We start from the raw sequence: 15,385 nt of genomic DNA on the forward strand, positions 1-15,385 counted from the left end.
CTTTTTTAGGGGCAGGCCAAGGCAGATCAAGGGGCCGATGTTGGAACCAACAGAATTATCAAACACAGGTCCATTGGAACCAACCTCCGGAAGTACCCAACCAGATTGAGACCCGCTCCAAAACCAAACAAGGCCAGAATCAGGAGTAGAGGGAGGGACAATGCAACAAGATTTGATAGTCAACTTGAGTAAGAGGGTACTGACACAAGATGAGATCGCAGTCCTGAACAGGGGCCTGGGTTTTGTGACAACTAATAGTGGAGATGATTTCACAATACATTGTGAACTAGCACATTTTTTCCGCAAGGTTTGTTTGCACCATTTCTTTAAAGATAAAAACAGCCTGAAAATGAACAAGATCTTATCAATACGGGGCTGAAGAATCGGTCTACATTTAACCCTCCTCTGCACAGTGTGCCCCCTCAAGTACTAGCATTTGAAAGGGTGGTACTAGAAGAAGTCAAGACCCTCTGTGCCAACAAATTGGCTTTTGTAGTTTGGTTTGCCCTGTTCCCATCATGCACTGGGACAGGAACAGACTAATTTGCATACAGCCAGGTTCTGAAACTGGGATGGTGCAGTGAGCTAAAAAACGGTGTTGGATCTAGCCCAGATCTCTTGACTGGGTGAGAGTTTTCTGCTTAATTCAGAGACTCTGTCCCTCACCACCCCTTGTTGTAAATATTTTTGTCCACCCTAAGCGTGGAAGGGTATACTCAGACATGAGTCCCTTGCTCATTGCACCATCAGGATTCAAGCAAACCGGGCCGAAGACGGCTGTAATGCCAGAAACCGGTCCCCGGGAGCTTGTTTCCTTCCCAGTGTAAGAATTGGCTTTTGTAGTTTGGTTTGCCCTGTTCCCATCATGCACTGGGACAGGAACAGACTAATTTGCATACAGCCAGGTTCTGAAACTGGGATGGTGCAGTGAGCTAAAAAACGGTGTTGGATCTAGCCCAGATCTCTTGACTGGGTGAGAGTTTTCTGCTTAATTCAGAGACTCTGTCCCTCACCACCCCTTGTTGTAAACATTTTTGTCCACCCTAAGCGTGGAAGGGTATACTCAGACATGAGTCCCTTGCTCATTGCACCATCAGGATTCAAGCAAACCGGGCCGAAGACGGCTGTAATGCCAGAAACCGGTCCCCGGGAGCTTGTTTCCTTCCCAGTGTAAGAATTGGCTTTTGTAGTTTGGTTTGCCCTGTTCCCATCATGCACTGGGACAGGAACAGACTAATTTGCATACAGCCAGGTTCTGAAACTGGGATGGTGCAGTGAGCTAAAAAACGGTGTTGGATCTAGCCCAGATCTCTTGACTGGGTGAGAGTTTTCTGCTTAATTCAGAGACTCTGTCCCTCACCACCCCTTGTTGTAAATACTTTTGTCCACCCTAAGCGTGGAAGGGTATACTCAGACATGAGTCCCTTGCTCATTGCACCATCAGGAATCAAGAAAACCGGGCCGAAGACGGCTGTAATGCCAGAAACCGGTCCCCGGGAGCTTGTTTCCTTCCCAGTGTAAGAATTGGCTTTTGTAGTTTGGTTTGCCCTGTTCCCATCATGCACTGGGACAGGAACAGACTAATTTGCATACAGCCAGGTTCTGAAACTGGGATGGTGCAGTGAGCTAAAAAACGGTGTTGGATCTAGCCCAGATCTCTTGACTGGGTGAGAGTTTTCTGCTTAATTCAGAGACTCTGTCCCTCGCCACCCCTTGTTGTAAATATTTTTGTCCACCCTAAGCGTGGAAGGGTATACTCAGACATGAGTCCCTTGCTCATTGCACCATCAGGATTCAAGCAAACCGGGCCGAAGACGGCTATAATGCCAGAAACCGGTCCCCGGGAGCTTGTTTCCTTCCCAGTGTAAGAATTGGCTTTTGTAGTTTGGTTTGCCCTGTTCCCATCATGCACTGGGACAGGAACAGACTAATTTGCATACAGCCAGGTTCTGAAACTGGGATGGTGCAGTGAGCTAAAAAACGGTGTTGGATCTAGCCCAGATCTCTTGACTGGGTGAGAGTTTTCTGCTTAATTCAGAGACTCTATCCCTCACCACCCCTTGTTGTAAACAACAATAAACATGCATATAGTAACATCCCCTCCAAAGAGTTGAAAGCCTTGACTGCACTGACCAAAGATCAGACCATTACAATCAAACCCGCTGATAACGGCGGGGCCACGGTCATCATGGACACTGAGATGTACCGGGCTGAGTGTCTACGCCAACTGAGCGATAGAAGGTGCTATCGCCCCCTCAAAGAAGATCCTACTCCCAAGCTAAGCAGGATAATAATGGATTCTGTGGATGAGGCCCTGAATGAAGGATGGATCACGAGCCAAGAGTCGACTTATTTACAGACAAGTCACCCTGTGATGCCCTATTTTTATATCCTTCCAAAAGTGCATAAAGCACAGAGGCCACCACCAGGAAGACCCATTATATCAGATATTGGCTCATGTTTGGAACCATTGTCTACCTTTGTAGATTTTTTCCTGAGACCCATTGTACGGAATATGCCCACCTATTTGCAGGACATAAAGGATGTGCTGAGGCTTTTACCAAATGTGGATTTCGACCCTGAATGTGACCTTTTGGTTTCATTCGATGTCGAATCCCTCTATACCTCCATACCCCAGGACGAAACCCTGGAAACTATTTCAGACATTCTAAATAATACTGAATTGAATTCCATCACCCCAGTAAGTTTCATTATGTCATTAGCATTTTTGGCTATGAAGGAATTTTTTTTCCAGTTTGAGGACACGTACTATCTTCAAGTGTCCGGCACGAGTATGGGTAGTGTTTATGCGCCCAGTTTGGCGAACTTATACGTGCATAATTTTGAACAGAACCATGTGCTGACAAACACCAACCCCTTCCACAAGACGATTAGACTGTGGAAACGTTACATTGACGATATCCTGGTGGTATGGCGATGCAATAAAGACTCTGTACAATCATTTCACTCGTGGCTAAATGCACAGAGTGACTACCTGAAATTCACCCTAGAGGTGGATAGGTCCAAAGTCTCTTTTTTGGATCTGTCAATCTATGCAACCCCTACTGGTCTGGCAAGTGAACTATTCCGTAAATCAATGGCATGTAACTCACTACTGCGGTATGACAGCCAACATCCCAAGTCTTTAAGGGACAATTTACCGTTTGGCCAATTTTTGTGCGTGAGGCGCAACTGTTCCACTATGGACAGGTATAAACATCATGCCAGTAACTTATCGAAACAACTGAATGATAAAATGTATCCTCATAGATTGATCAAACAAGCGTGCAAACGGGCCTCTAACAACCACAGAGAGGTTCTTCTTGAACCGAAAGTGGAGAAAACTCCTCTGGGCCGGATGACTTTCGTAAACACCTTCAGTACCCTGAGTAATGGGATACAGAAATGTATCCGGAGAAATTGGCGGTTTCTGAATACTAGGACAGAAAAAATTCCATTGCCCCTGTTTGCTTTTAAACGCGGACGGAATCTGCGTGACACCCTTGTACATACCCGTCCAAGTATCCAAACACAAATTGAACCTAATACCCTGTGGAACTTGCCTCCGGTGCAGGGGCACTTTCCAAGTTGAAATTGTTCTGTATGTCCCCAAACAAGACAGTCGAAAACGGTAGACATTGGGACACCAAGACCATGGATACAATCGCATTTTTCGAATTGTAATAGCAACAATTTGAAATACGTCCCTTTCTTCCGGAATCAGCCATTAAAACATTGGTCACCTCTCTTGTCCTCTCTGCTCTGGATTACTGTAACGGCCTTTTCCTCAATGCCCAATCCAGAGTAATAACCAAACTACAGACAATCCAGAATGCAGCAGCACGTCTGCTCTCTGGTAAAACAAAATACGAATCAATATCCAAAAGTATAAAGGATTACCACTGGCTCACCATTCGAAACAGAATCCATTTTAAGTCCCTCTGTATCGTGTTCAAGGCGCTTAACAACCAAGGACCCCACTTTCTGAAAGAACAGCTACAACGATACAGACCTAGCAGAGTTCTACGCTCAAATACTCTCAGTCAACTGGTCGTTCCTCGCACAAAAACGGCATCTTGGGGCGATCGTCGCTTTTTGGTGGCTGCCCCAAAGCTCTGGAACACCCTACCCCTAAACATCAGGGAGAGTTCCTCCCTCCTTCAATTCCGCAAGATCCTAAAAACGTGGCTCTTCGATCAATAACTGCTCCTTCCTCACGCTAATTATCATAAATAACTGGTTTTATTAGCGCCAAGACGCCTGAGGGTATATGATGCGCTTTACAAATACCAAAAATAAATAAATAAATAAACATGATCGAGTGTCCCTGTAGAGATCGTTATGTGGGAATGACTACCCGTAAAGTGCGTCAGCGGATGTTGGAGCACAAAAGCACCTTGCGCTGTAGAAAGTCCAACACTAAATTGACAAAACATTTTACAGAGGCTAATCATAGGCCAGATGACTACCAATGGACGGTGTTAGAAAAACCCTGTATACCACCCCATGTTAAAGATAGAACCAAGTTCCTATTCCAAATAGAACAAAGATGGGTTTTCAGGCTTAATAGTGATACCCTAGGTCTCAACGACACGATTCCTTGGACCCTATTATGAGGGCCACTTGATTCCCATATAGACACTGTTCGTCCCAATGTTTTAGTTCCACTCTAGTGATGGGCACATTAAACTTTGTCTGATAGAGATGGATCGGAGATCTTTATTTTATTTATTTATTTTTTTTATATTCTTGTAAAGCGCCAGACTAGACCCCCGAAGGGGTATCTCCGCTCTATTGCTGCAACAAGGAGAGTTCTAATTTAAATTGTATGTCCAAACTAAAATAAAAAGCTACAGGGCATTATTTGCTAGGGTACAAATAGGTTTTTAAAATTTTCCGGAAAGTCAGGTGACTAGAGAGAGATCTTAATTCCGGAGGCAGAGAATTCCAGAGTATTGGTCCGGCATGGGCTAGTGCACGGCCGCCTTGTCTGGTCTTTTTTACTCTGGGTACTTGCAGTAACTGCTGATGACTTGAGCGCAAAAGGCGCCCTGGGGTGTAGGGCTGGAAAATTTTGGTCATGTATTTCGGGCCCTCCCCTATCATACTCTTATGGATAGTACATAGCGTTTTAAACTGGACTCGTTTCCTCACTGGGAGCCAGTGGAGTCTCATCAGCAGGGGATATGAGGGTGTCCTTGGAGGGGCATTCAGGATAATCCTTGCAGCTGTATTTTGGATTACCTGCAGTTTACTAAGTTGCTCCTCGTTAGCTCCAAGGAGCAAACCATTGCAATAATCAACCCTGCTGATGACAAGAGCCTGTACAAGCGTCTTTCTATGATGGTCCGGTATGAAGGGGAAAACACGTCTTAACATACCAATAGCCCGAAAGCAGTTTCCAGCAACTTGGTTAACGTGGCCTTTAAAAGTAAGTTGCTGATCAAAAAGCACTCCCAGGTTCCTGACTGTACTCTTGGGAATAGGGACAGGGCCCAGCTCTAAGGGCCACCAGTCGGATGCCCAGTGTGTCGCCGCTTGCCCAAAACACATGACCTCCGTCTTCCCTACATTACACTGCAGACAGTTAGATGACATCCACTCTGCAATGGCTCTCATGCCATCTGCAAAAGATCTTTTTATTGCAGGTGTAAGGTTTTTGAAGGGAAAAAGGAGTTGGGTGTCGTCGGCATACGACACTGGGGTGAAGCCGAAAGATCTAGCTAAGTTGGCTAAGGGGGCCACATACACATTGAAGAGTGTAGGACTCAAGCACGAGCCTTGTGGCACTCCCTTATTGAGCTCCCTAAGAGTGGATTTGTGGGAGCCCAGCCTAACTTCTTGATAACGACCAGTCAAAAATCTCTTCATCCATGCCAGAGCCTCTCCCTCTACACCCACCTCGCCTAGGCGGCTGAGGAGCACCGTGTGAGACACCGTATCAAAAGCGGCGGAAAGATCCAACAGCACCAGAATCATTGAGCTGCCTTCATCCAGTGCCATTTTGATGTTGTTGGTCACCGTCTGAAGGGCTGATTCTGTGCTGTGTTTTGGCCTGAACCCTGATTGCGAATGGTCCAGGCCGTCCGTCGCCTCAAGATGTTGAGAGAGATAGGTGTTCACATGCCTCTCCGTAACCTTGCCCAGGTAGGGTAGGAGGGAGATAGGTCGTAAATTGGAGAGGTCTGTCCATGGGGAAGATGCCTTTTTCCTAATCGGGTTCACCACCGCCTTTTTCCAGTCTGCTGGAACCTAACCTTTAGTTAGTGAAATGTTCACCAAATCTAATATGGGAGGTCCCAGGAGGGAAGTCATGGGGCCAATCATCTTGGCGGGAATAAGGTCACTTGGCGATCCTGATTTAATTTGGCTGCAAAGGGAGAGGAGCTCTGTATTAGTAATTGGGGGAAAGGATGTTAGAAGTATTTTATTGTTGTTTGTTGCCGGGGTCAGAGGATGACCATTGGTAGTTTTATTTATAGCGCTGTTGGCTGCTACTATTTTTTCATAGATGTTATTTATTTTATCCTCAAAAAATGTCGATACTTCATCACATAGGTCTTGTGAGAAGTCCTCTGAGCTCTCACATGCGGTCGGTTTAATGAAGTTCTGAAGAATATTAAAAAGCTCCTTAGAGCAATTGCCTGCTTGTGATATCTGTAGCGTTATGTGCTGTTTTCTGGCAAGTTTAATATTCTTGTAGTACTTTGATTGAGCGTCTAAGAAAACTGCTCTGCTACTCTCGGTTTTCCTTTTTCTCCAGGCTTTCTCAGCTCGCCTACAGTTTTGCTTTTCTGCTCTCAGTTCGTGGGTATACCAGCTATCTTGTTTGGACACAGGATATTGTTTATGCTTTTTTAAGGGGGCTACAATGTCGATGGCTTGCTTTATAGAAATGTTAAGTTTAGCTAAAGCCGTATCGGCTGTGTCTGTTGCCAAAATTTCCGGATCTTTCCAGAATTCCTGGATTTTGTTAGCAGTGACTTTGTGCCATTGTCGTCGCCAGATGGGAGGAAGAGAGACACTCTTAGCAGTACTTAATGGAGTTACTAATAAAAATTCTAACATTGAGTGGTCTGTCCATGATACTTCTTTTGCTGGAGAGCAGATGACTTTGGCACAATTAGAAAAAAGTAAATCCAGCATATGTCCTCCTCTATGAGTGGGACCTTGGTTTTGTAATTCTAGACCTAGATTAGAAAGGTCAGTAATCAGGTCAGTGGATTCGGAAAGTGTGGGTAAGTCTACATGTATATTAAAATCACCCAAAAGAAGAAAATCTTCTTTGGATTTAATGTGAGGGGCTAAAAATTCCTGCAGAGTAAGTGCAAATTTAGGGTTAGGTCCTGGGGGTCGATAGACCAGAGCACCTTTCCAGGTGATGTGGTTAGTAAGTGTAAGTTTAAAAATCATTGTTTCTAGCTGTGGGTGCATATGTTGTTCACTAATAGTCACTTTTATACAATCTTTATATATAATAGCAAGACCCCCTCCAGTTTTAATGTCTCTGTCTAAATGTTTGATTTTATACCCAGAGGGAATCCCCATAGCGATGGCAGTAACTGTGTGGGGTTTTAGCCATGTTTCAACAAGAAAACAAATATCTGGCTGCATAGTATGAATTAGATCCCAAACCTCATGTTGATGTTTGGGTAAAGATCGCACATTTAGTAGAAAGCTCTTAAGGCCCGGTAAGGGGGATTTAGGGTCTGAGGGAGGTATGTCATTCTTTGCAAGACGCCGACATTGCAAACAGGAGAAGGCTCCCTCTACACGGTGCCATGGTATTTTGGTGCTACATAGCAACGGTGGTCTAAGGGTCAGTAGCGTTTGGCGGGAATACGTAATTAGCCGTGAACCCTTACCGGTAGAGGCATTTTGCGAAATATCATAGTCCATAGCCCCTCGCCCCGTCCTGTCGCGGACGGGCGCAGACGGGCTTTTCTTCGGCGCTTCTTAGGCGCGCTTCTTAGGCGCCCCCTGCGCGCAACCGCTGCGCGCTTCCTGGAAGGGCGTGGCTAAATAGCCCGGAGTGAGGTAGCCACTAGAGCGCTAACCTCAACTCCGGGACAACCGGAAGTGCTGCCTGCCTGGCTCTGCCTGTCCGCCCTCCGCTCAACGGCACTGGTTGCCGAGTCGGACCGAGGCGGGCAGGCGATGGAATCGAGCCCAGGCTATCAGCTGCAGATGCTAGAAGGATAGACAACCGCTAAACCGCGCTGGCGTGGTACAACTATCGCGCTTCTGGGTTCTTCCAAGTGTGCTAAATTTGGAAATTACAGTTTACGATATGATGAGATCAATGAGTGGCCTCGGGATAAGAGTATCATACTGTAGTTGGCAAAAGGCCCTTTTTCTATGTTTATCACCATGCAAATGTCTGTATGCACTCTTAGGAATTATTAACAGCAAGAATATCGACATGGATTGCCTAGGGGTAGGCTGGAAACATTAATCATCGAGATAGGGCCACATTAGCACAAAGTTTTTGGACCTCGCTTTTTCAAATAAATATCTTTTTATTTCTGGAAGCTCGATATTGGGCAATTACAGTGCACGACATGACGACGATATTGAGCAGTCTGTGTTTCAAACTCGAAATAGGAGTAACAGACTGAATGTGGCAAAAGGAATTACAGCTTGTGTTTATCAACATACAAATGCCTAAATGTGATCTTAAGAATTGGCAACAGTAAGAATTTCTGCTTCTGTCGTTTGCAATAGGGTTATAAACATTTAGATTTCTTCTTTTAGTCTACATAAACATGACTTTTGGACTTCATTTTGGTCCTTTACGAATCACGCACATTAGACATAGAGCGGGTTTTGAAGATCTGCACTTATGATCAGTGGGGTGTTTCGAATAACAAATGAACTACTCCTTGAATGGCAATGATGTCATTTTGTAGTTGTCTTGTTTTTTGAGACCACGTGACTGGTCTCATGTGACTCGTACTCAAAGTTAACAATGGCCGCTTGCTGGTGTTTGCTACCTTCCCCGGGCTCAGAAGACAGACTGGGACACCGACGGAAAGGTAAGCAGGGTGGATAAATTACTTAGGTCAAGTGGTTTGTAGCTTTGTGTAGCATCGCATATTTTTGGGACAGCACTTGGTAACTGGGGTGGTACCAAAACCGGCAGAATGGAGCTGTGGTTTACATATTTAACATATTCCTCAGGCCTTGTTTTTCTTTCAGTTCGGTGTAGCATTTCATATTCCTTTTACAGCTTTCTATTTTTGGATTGGGACCCAAATCGGCATAATGAAGCTGTGGTTAATATATTCTTGGGAGCTGGGTTCTCACTCACGCATGTGTTTCTGGTGATGCCGTGAGCAATGTCTGAGCTCAGTTGGCAGGTTACTTTTTCCGAGTCAATCAGGCTCCGTTTGACAAGGGAAGCGCTTTGAAATTCTCGTGACACCATTTTCCACACAATTAATCGAGCTCTTCCCTTTTTACAAGACACAGGATTTAAAATCAAACCTTGTGGATGCCTTGTATATACACATTGACAGAATAGGACAGACAGTCTAGCTTGTTAGGGAGACAGGATAGAGATCACAGTGTATCAGAGATCGTCATTTAGGCAATCACTGTGGTTCATACATAGCTTTTATGTGTTTTAATGTGAATGAGAGTTTATCATCACATTCTTTTCTAGGGCGGGGTCTCCTGCAAAACCTGAGTCTGTGCCAGGTGAGGTGAGGCCTAACCCTACACAGGATAGGTGAGTGTACCTACTTACAAGTTTTATATTGGAGAAGAGAGGGGACTGTGTGGTACTCAGTTCATGATTAATCTAAAGGTATAGTTGTGTTTCTTCCTCTGTAGGTGTGGGAATCCTCCATCCTGTATAGAGGTATTTGTGGTATTCACAAATGTGAACACTGTGATTATGTTTTTTTCTTTTTACAATTTCTTTATTGTTTTATTTGTTGCAGGAGCTAATATATAAGAAGGTCCTGAAGAAAGCCGGGGCAGTGTGCTCTATTGGCTGAAACTAGTTGACCTAAGACCTGCGGCATATTTGTTAGAAACGCAGCACCTGCACTGTTTTTAAAAGGCATATGAGTGGACATTAATAAAATTGTTGGGTTCACTACTATGCTCTTTTTAAATTCTCTCACTAACACTGCACTGCAATTTTTTGTTTCAATCTGAGTACTTGGGACTATAGGTTTTTAGTCATCTAACATTGTCGTGTAAGATGTTCTGACTCTCTGGGTCACAATCTCAGATCACGGTATCATCCCCTGAGTTAATGGGGTGATGTGACAGGGAAGCTAGGATTCCAAATGATGACACTGGCCACGAAGGGCAGTTGATGGAAATCCTTCTTTCATCTTCCCTGAATAGGGTTGTGTGTATTTCTCAGGTTGTTTAAATTTGAATTTGACTTGTCTGTAAGTACCAACATTTTCTTTCTATGTTTCCTCTGTCCTTTGGTTTTTTAGATATCATAGACCACCAGATTGCTTTGTTGTTATTAAGTAGAGGATTGGGGGATTCAATCTGCTGTAGGTCTTTAAATATGTTCCCATTGACCCTTACTTCCTAGAGGAGTTGTTTTTGTGGCCTCTTAACAATTCACCACAGATTTCCCCTTCACATTCTCCTCTTCTGTCTTCACACTCACCTGAAAATGATGATGAGTATAGTTTAGGAAGAGGGATAGACCCAGATGAGCCTTTCCCATACCCTATAGATGATACAGACTGGGAGTACCCGAACCCACAGGATGCACCAGATATTCCTGACCCACAGTCATACCCATCAAAACCTTCTCCCTCAGAAGATAATATTAGTTTTGGACACCTGCTGAACAGAGCTGCCATTTACCAGGGAGTCACTATGCACTGTGATGAGGCAGAGGAAGATTTTCTTTTAGACACATTTTATTAATCGCAAAGGTCTGTTCAAATTCTTCCTATGATTAAAGGGGTCATCAAACACGCTCCAGAGATATTTAAAGACCCTGTACGTACTAGGATCCTAAACCCTAGAATTGAGAAAAAATATAGGCCTGCACCTGCAGATCCAGCCTACATTAAAGGACACCTACCATTAGATTCACTAGTTGTATCAAATGCTAGGAAAAGGGCAAATTCACAAACGTCAGGTGAGAGACCCCCACCTGACAAAGAATCTAAAGTAATAGATGCTTCAGGCAAAAGAATAGCTGTGCAAGCTTCGAACATATGGCGTATAGCTAACACACAAGCCCTCCTTTCAAGATATGATAGGACTCATTATGATCAGTTAGAGTAACTACTGGAACATCTACCTCACCAATATAAGGTGCAGGCAAACAACCTTATACAAGAAGGCAAGCTAATTTCCAATACCTCAATCAAGTGTGCACTTGATGTGGCAGACACTACACCCAGAGCTGTCAACACTAGTGTCATACTTAGAAGACATGCGTGGCTACGCATTTCAGGATTTAAACAGGAAGTGCAAACTACCATTTTAAATCAACCATTTAATCAAAAACAATTGTTCGGACCAGAGATAGACACATCACTTGAAAAGATGAAGAAGGATACATACACTGCCAAATCTATGGGAGCTTTACAGTCCGCACAAAGCTAAAAGTTCCTTTCGTCGCTCCTTCTACAGAGGAGGCTCCAAACAGTCTGGAGCAGACAATACAACATCCTTCAAATCTAACACACAAACATCCTCTAACAAGGGGTATTTTAGAGGAGGATATAGAGGAATCAACAACAAAGGAAGAGGTCGGGGTAACAACAATAATCAAACCTCTTCCACCACAAAACAGTGACATTCCTCTGCTCCCCCAACAGCATTCCACTCCTGTGGGGGGCAGATTAACACAGTTCCTACCTGTCTGGAATTCCATCACAACAGACAAGTGGGTAAGACAAATTATCCAGTCTGGCTACTGCCTGGAACTTACAGCAACCCCTCCACACATACCACCCAGACAGCGTCCAATGTCGGAAGAACACCTTACTCTGCTCAAACAAGAATTCCTGTCACTTCTTCAAAAGGACGCAATAGAAATAGTTCCTTTACAACACCAAGGAACAGGGGTTTACTCACTGTATTTTCTAATACCCAAGAAAGATGGGACTCTAAGACCAATTCTAGCCATCAAGCCCCTCAATAATTACATACAATCAGATCATTTTCACATGATCACTTTACAAAAAGTGCTCCCACTGCTGCAACAAGGCGATTTCCTTACAACACTAGATCTAAACGATCACATTCCTATGCATCCTGCTCACAGGAAGTATCTAAGGTTTGTACTTGAAGGACAACATTATCAATTCAAAGTCCTTCCATTCGGAGTTACAACAGCACCAATAGTATTTACAAAGTGCCTAGCAGTAGTAGCAGCACATCTAAGGAGACAACAAATACATGTCTTCCCTTATCTAGGCGATTGGCTCATAAAAGCCAAGTCATTCAATCAGTGTGTTCAACATACACATCAAACAATTCAAACATTGCACGACTTAGGGTTCACAATCAACTACACCAAGCCACACCCTCTCATACACATCAGTATCTAGGGGCTACAATAAACACGTCAACAGCTCTAGCGTATCCCAGTCCAGCAACGATACAGAGCATTCAGTCCTTAGTCGCAGTCTTCCAACATCAACAATCTCTGCAAGCCAGAGTGTTCATGAGACTGATAGGCATGATAGCATCTTGCATTTCCATAGTACCATATGCAAGACTGCAGATGCGTCCGTTACAGGAATGTCTAGCACAACAATGGAACTAGGCTCAAGGGCAACTAACAGACCTAGTGTTGTTAGACAACCGCACACATCGCTCTCTGCAGTGGTGGAACACCAAAAACTTGACAAGGGGGCGGCCGTTCCTCGAACCAGTTCCAGAAATAGTACTCACAGCAGACGCATCTCTCACAGGATGGGGAGCTCATCTCCTACATCATACAACTCAAGGGCAATGGACCACTCAACAAAGACTGCTCCATATCAACCATCTAGAGCTGCTAGCAATATTCCTAGCACTCAAAACATTCCAACTACAAGTACAAAACAAAGCTGTCTTAATCCGGACGGACAGCATGACAGCCATGTATTATATACAAAAACAGGGGGGGGGGACGCTCTCTACAACTGTCCCAGCTCGCACAGAACATTTGGAGATGGGCCATCCCACAAAACATATATCTTATGGCAGAGCACCTTCCAGGAGTTCACAATCAGATAGCCGATCTGTTGAGACGGCAGACACAACAAATTCACGAATGGGAACTACATCCGCAAGTTCTTCAACCATTCTTTCACAAGTGGGGGCAATCAAACATAGATGTGTTCGCCACACATGAAAATGCAAAATGCCCACTCTTCGCCGCCAGGTTTCCACACCCGCTGTCCAAGGTCTATGCGATATGGATGAACTGGTCAGGCAGATTTGCGTACGCTTTTCCGCCAATACCACTAATACCACTAGTAGTACGCAAGCTCAGACAACAGTCTCTCAAATTAATCCTGGTAGCTCCCACATGGGCATGCCAACCATGGTTCACCACACTGTTAGAACTCTCTCTAGTTCCACACCAAAAGCTACGTCTCACACCATCTCTGCTAACGCAGAACCATGGAGACATCAGACATCCAGACCCAAATCATTTGAATCTGGCGATCTGGCTCCTGAAGTCTTATAGTTTGGTTATCTTAACCTACCACCAGACTATATGAACATCATTAAAGAGGCCAGGAGACCTACTACTAGAACTATGCTGCTAAATGGAAAAGATTTGCCATTTATTGCACCAATAACCACATTGATCCTTTGGATGCTTCTATCCAAAATATTATTTGTTACCTTCTACATTTACAAAGATGTAACTTGTCACATTCATCTATACGCCTGCACCTATCAGCAATTGCAGTATATTTACAAAACAGACAACATCTGTCTCTTTTTAGAGTACCTGCTATTAAAGCATGGATGGAAGGATTAAAGAGAATCATTCCCCACAGGTTACCACCTTCTCCAGTGTGGAACCTAAACGTTGTTCTTACAAGGCTCATGGGACCACCTCATGGGGCCACCTTGTGAACAAATGTGAACTGCAATTCCTCACATGGAAAACAGCTTTCCTTATTGCTATTACCTTTCTTAGAAGAATTAGTGAGATTCAAGCTTTCACAATACAAGAACCATTTTTACAACTACATCGTAACAAAGTGGTTCTAAGAACTAATCCCAAATTCCTTCCAAAAGTCATTACTCCTTTTCATTTAAACCAATCTGTAGAGTTACCTGTGTTTTTCCAAAACCCTGACTCTGTAGCAGAAAGAGCTCTACAAACACAAGATGTTAAACGAGCTCTTCTCACCTATATAGATAGGACTAAATCTTTTTGAAAAACAAAACAATTGTTTGTATCTTTCTCTCCACCGCATAAAGGCAACCCCATCTCAAAGGGTGGAATTGCAAGGTGGATTGTAAAATGTACACAAATATGCTATCAAAAAGCAAAATGTACATTAACAGTTTCTCCTAGAGTGCACTCCACACGCAAACTAGGAGCCTCTATGGCTTTCTTAGGGAACATCCCCCTAGAAGACATATGCAAGGCAGCAACATGGTCTACAACACACACCTTCACTAAACACTACTGTGTTGATGTGCATGCCAAGCAGCAAGCTGCAGTAGGCCAAGCTGTCCTAAAAACTCTCTTTCTAACTACTGCAACAGATACAGGTGACCACCGCTAGGGTAGACACTGCTGCACAATCGATGCAAAGTGTAGTATCTGCAGCTCATATGCCTGGAACGGACAATGCTACTTACCAGTAGGCATCTGTTCTTGGCATGTAGAGCCTCAGATTACTGCACGCCCTCCCGCTTCCCCGGGACCTGTATCTGTTCCAGTTTTATCTTATTTAGATGGACATCCTTTTCTTTACTTCTGCTAACTCCATCATTTCCCATGGCGAAAAACAATCTAAGGATGGAGCCGATGCCCATGCACACTATGCCCAAGGGAGGAGTTACCTATCTCCTGACTACAAAAGACTTCTTCCAAGACGACGACAACATGCAATCATCTGAGCCCAACACCAGGTGGCGATCTAATGCAAAGTGTAGTAATCTGCAGCTCTACATGCCAAGAACAGATGCATACCGGTAAGTAGCATTTTCCTTCTCCCACATTGCCCCGATTTTAATCCTGGTCCAGGGGCGTACAAATAATGGAAACCACATACCCTTTAGCAAGTTCTAACTTTCACTCTGCTGCCCCCACTACCCTGAGCTCATTATTGTGGTATTTTGTATACCTTTCTCTATAACAATACATGCCTGAACTCCTCCCTCTCAGTGAGGGGGTTGTATCACGGTGCAAGGAGATTCCGAATGAGGAAGC

General features: G+C 44.2%; 1 protein-coding gene across 1 annotated transcript in view; it reads left to right on the forward strand.

Annotated features, from left to right (window-relative positions):
• The window catches only part of LOC147737086 (uncharacterized), a 138,343-nt gene that overhangs the window by 61,349 nt on the left and 61,609 nt on the right, over positions 1 to 15,385 (forward strand). The gene's annotated exons all lie outside the window — the stretch shown is intronic.

This window comes from Lissotriton vulgaris, chromosome 1_1 (assembly GCF_964263255.1).
Source record: "Lissotriton vulgaris chromosome 1_1, aLisVul1.2, whole genome shotgun sequence".
Lineage (NCBI taxonomy): Eukaryota > Metazoa > Chordata > Amphibia > Caudata > Salamandridae > Lissotriton > Lissotriton vulgaris.